The sequence below is a fragment of the Chiloscyllium plagiosum genome, chromosome 36, assembly GCF_004010195.1.
Source record: "Chiloscyllium plagiosum isolate BGI_BamShark_2017 chromosome 36, ASM401019v2, whole genome shotgun sequence".
Lineage (NCBI taxonomy): Eukaryota > Metazoa > Chordata > Chondrichthyes > Orectolobiformes > Hemiscylliidae > Chiloscyllium > Chiloscyllium plagiosum.
Genome location: NC_057745.1, coordinates 35,059,207 through 35,063,639, shown reverse-complemented (window position 1 = coordinate 35,063,639; position 4,433 = coordinate 35,059,207). Strand labels below are relative to the sequence as shown.

The following is a 4,433-nucleotide window of genomic DNA, read 5'->3' as shown; positions in this document are numbered from 1 at the left end:
AGGTAAATGTGAGGTGCTGCATTTTGGGAAAGCAAATCTTAGCAGGACTTATACACTTAATGGTAAAGTCCTAGAGAGTGTTGCTGAACAAAGACACCTTAGAGTGCAGGTTCATAGCTCCTTGAAAGTGGAGTTGCAGGTAGATAGGATAGTGAAGAAGATGATTGGTATGCTTTCTTTTATTGATCAGAGTATTTAGTACAGGAGTTGGGAGGTCATGTTGTGGCTGTACAGAATATTGGTTAGGCCACTGTTGGAATATTGCATGCAATTCTGGTCTCCTTCCTATCGGAAAGATGTTGTGAAACTTGCAAGGGTTCAGAAAAGATTTACAAGGATGTTGCCAGGGTTGGAGGATTTGAGCTATAGGGAAAGGCTGAACAGGCTGGGGTTGTTTTCCCTGGAGCGTTGGAGGCTGAGGGGTGACCTTATAGAAGTTTACAAAATAATGAGGGACATGGATAGGATAATTAGACAAAGTCTATTTCCTGAGGTGGGGGAATCCAGAACTAGAGGGCATAGGTTTAGGGTGAGAGGGGAAAAAATATAAAGTGACCTACGTAGACAAAGTCTATTTCCTGAGGTGGGGGAATCCAGAACTAGAGGGCATAGGTTTAGGGTGAGAGGGGAAAAAATATAAAAGTGACCTACGGGGCAACTTTTTCTTGCAGAGAGTGGTACGTGTATGGAATGAGCTGTCGGAGGAAATGGTAGAGGCTGGTACAATTGCAACATTTAAAAGGCATTTGGATGGGTATATGAATAGGAAGGGTTTGGAGGGACATGGGCCAGGTGCTGGCAGCTGGGACTAGATTGGGTTGGGATAGCTGGTTGGCATGGACGAGTTAGACCGAAGGGTCTGTTTCCCTGCTGTACATCTCTATGACTCTATATGTTTCAATGAAATCATCTTGTATTCTTCTAAATTCCAATGAGTAGCATCCCAATGTATTTTACCTTTCTTCCTTAGACACGAAGTCTGTGAAAATTGTGCCACCATTTATTAAATTGGGCCTTTGCATTAACGAACTTAACTATGATCGTTTTAGACTTGTATTGCATTGATCTGGCAATGTGACCTAGTATTTTGTTTGCTTTTTGGTCACACCAGTGTAGAGTGCATTTAAACTCCGTGTCTTGGGTTCTTCTGAATATTTACTCATTATTTATATATCTGCCATTTTTTTTAAATGGACATAACATTTATCTCAATTTCGAATTGGAATTAAATTCATACCTGTCAAAAGAGCACGAAGGTGAATCTATGCACGACCATTCTGACTTTTTCTCCATCCTGCCCCACCTCCTTGATCATCCCATCCCAACCCATCCCATCTCATCCAATCTTCTATCCTCCAGACTTTCCTTTCTGTTCTCTTTCTAATCTGCCTCCTTCTCATTTTCTGCATCCTCAGCATGGTATATTTAACTCAGTTGGCTTTTACTCTTTCCCTCCCCCATTTCAGTAACTTGGTTTTGCTCTTCTGTCCCTGCCCAGGGAGCACTCGCAAATATCATTGAAGTCCTTCATTACCAGGTTATTTGAAGTTTGTTGCTTCTGCTGCATTTTATGAATTTGTTAACTGATTTTTGTTTTTTGTTTGGTAGAGTGAGGGTTCCAGCACTGACCAGTGGAATTTGGGGATATCTCCCCATGGAGTTATTGTTGCCCCAATCTCTACCTGCTACTGCAGAATCATAGAAATGGTACAGCACAGAAGAGACATTTGGCCTTCTTTGTCCATGCCAAACTGAAGATGTCCAGGTGCCCTTCCTAAATCCAGCTTCCCACACATGTCCCATAGCCCTGCAACTTACAGTACTTAAGGTGCAGATCCAGGTACTTTTTAAAAGGGTTTAAGGTCTCTGCCTCCACTAATAACTCAGGCAGCAAATTCCAGACACCTCGCACTTGTATTCCAGATCTCTGCCAATGAAGGAGAGCATTCCATAAACCTTCTTTACAATAATATCTACCTGTACTACTATCTTTAGGGACCAAGATCAGTACTGCTATCTTTAGAGACCAAGATCTCTCACTTAATTTACCCGTCTCAGCATATTCCCGTTTATTGTGCATTCAATTTACTGTTTGACCTCCCTAAATGCATTACTTCACACTTATCAAAGTTTAACTTAATCCGTCACTCTCCTCCCCAATCCAACAACATGGCCAATTTGTGTGTCGTCTGCAAATTTCTGAACTGTCTCCTTGACATTCAAGTCCAGTACATGAAACAAACAGCAGGGGTCACAACACCGAGCCCTGTAGTACACCACTTGAAACTGCTTGCCATTTGTGAAACCATTACTCTTGATTTCCTGCTACTAAGCCAACTTTCGATTGAATTCAACACATTACCCTGTATCGCATGAGCATTTACCTTTTTGACCAGTGGGACCTTGTCACATACTAAAATCCATGTAGACATCATCCACTGTACAATCCTCTTCGATCCTCCTTGTCACTTTCTCAAAGAATTAATTTAAATTTGTAAGGCTTTACATTCTCTTAACAAAGTCATGCGAACTACCCTTGACTATCTGTGCCTTTCTAAGTGACAATTTATCCAATCGTTCGGGATTAGTTCTGACAATTTGCCCACCACCAAAGTAAGACTGACTGGTGTGTAATTGTTTGACATTTCCTTTGTACTCTTTTTAAACAACAGATCCACATTCACATTCCTTCAGTCCTCCAGCAACCCTCTGTATCTAGTGAAGATTATAAAATAACAGCTTCTGCTATTTCCTCCCTGACCTCCTTTAACATCCTTGGTAACAATTCATTTGACCCTGGTGACATTTCTGTTTTCAAGGATTCCTACCCCTCTAATACTTCCTCTCGTGATCATTTTAACCAATATTTCACACTGTTTCTCATGAATTACTATCATCTCTTTCCTTTGTGAATACAGAAACAAAAAATTCGTTTAAATTTGGGGTGGCATGGTGGCTCAGTGGTTAGAGTGCTGCCTCACAGTGCCAGGGACCCGGGTTCGATTTCAACCTTGGGCAACTGTCTGTGTGGAGTTTGCACATTCTCCCCATGGTCTGCGTAGGTTTCCTCTGGGTGCTCCGGTCTCCTCCCACAATCCAAAGATGTGCAGGATAGGTGAATTGGCTATGCTAAATTGCCCAGAGTGTACAGGGATGTGTAGGGTAAGTACATTGGGGTAAATATAGGGAATGGGTCTGGGTGGGTTACTTTTCAGGGAGTCAGTGTGGACTTGTTGGGCCGAAGGGCCTGTTTCCACACTAGAGATTCTATTAAAAAAAATTCTTCCCATATTCTCTGCATCTTCACAGAAGTTCCTTTTTTCATCTCTGATAGATTTCCTTAATTGTGATTAGGAGATGCTGGTGTTGGACTGGGATGTACAAAGTTAAAAATCACACAACACCAGGTTATAGTCCAACAGGTTTAATTGGAAGCACTAGCTTTCGGAGCGACACTCCTTCATCAGGTGGTTGTGGAGTACACAATTGTAAGACACAGAATGTATAGCAAAGTTTTACAGTGTGATGTAACTGAAAATATACATTGAAAAATACCTTGATTGTTAAGTCTCTCATCTGTTAGAATGACCATGATAGTTTCACTTCTTTCATATGTAACTCACAAAACATTTTTTAAAAGTTACATTCTCAGGTTAATTGTAACAATTGGTGACAGCCAGATAATATGTTGAAGGTGTTAGTCCCCTGTGTTCCCTGTCTGTGCCATAATGTTTAGACTGATTCTAATCTAAAAAGTGAGTTAACAGAGTCTTACATGGATTCAAATCGGGGAGGACGGGGCCGTCTGGCCCAAAAACACACAATATATGTAAAATGTTAAAAATCACACAACACCAGGTTATAGTCCAACAGGTTTAATTGGAAGCACTAGCTTTCGGAGCGTCGCTCCTTCATCAGGTGATGTCCAAACAATGTCAGTAAGGATTTTGCTTTAAGCTGTTGTGCCCTTCTGTTGTGACATCTCATGATTTTTAAGAAAAAACTTAATGTCTCATTTTTATTAATCTCACAAAATAAGTTGGGACTGTCATTTGAATAATTTAAGAAATATGAATATGCATAGGAACATGCAAATTAGGAACTGGAGAAGGCAATTCAGCATTAGAACGTGTTCCGCCATTTAACATGATCATGGGAAAAACTAACACATAGGGGTTTGGGAATAAATCACAAAAAGTTAGCACAAGAGTTCAACAGGTAATAAGGAAACAAAATGCAGTATTGATCTTTATTTCAAAGGGAATGAAGTATAAAAATAAGCAAGTTTTGGTAAAGCTACACATGGTACTACTTAGTACATACCTGGAATACTGTAAACAGTTTTAATTCCTTTATCTAAGGAAAGACACAGGCATTAGAGACAGTCCAGACGATGTTATCTAAGTTGATATTGGGTATGGGGAGCTGTCTTA

At 40.5% G+C, this 4,433-nt stretch overlaps 1 protein-coding gene across 3 annotated transcripts in view; it reads left to right on the top strand.

The window, feature by feature from the left end:
• lins1 (lines homolog 1) overlaps positions 1–4,433 on the top strand; it is a 37,625-nt gene that overhangs the window by 22,830 nt on the left and 10,362 nt on the right. The window lies entirely within an intron of this gene.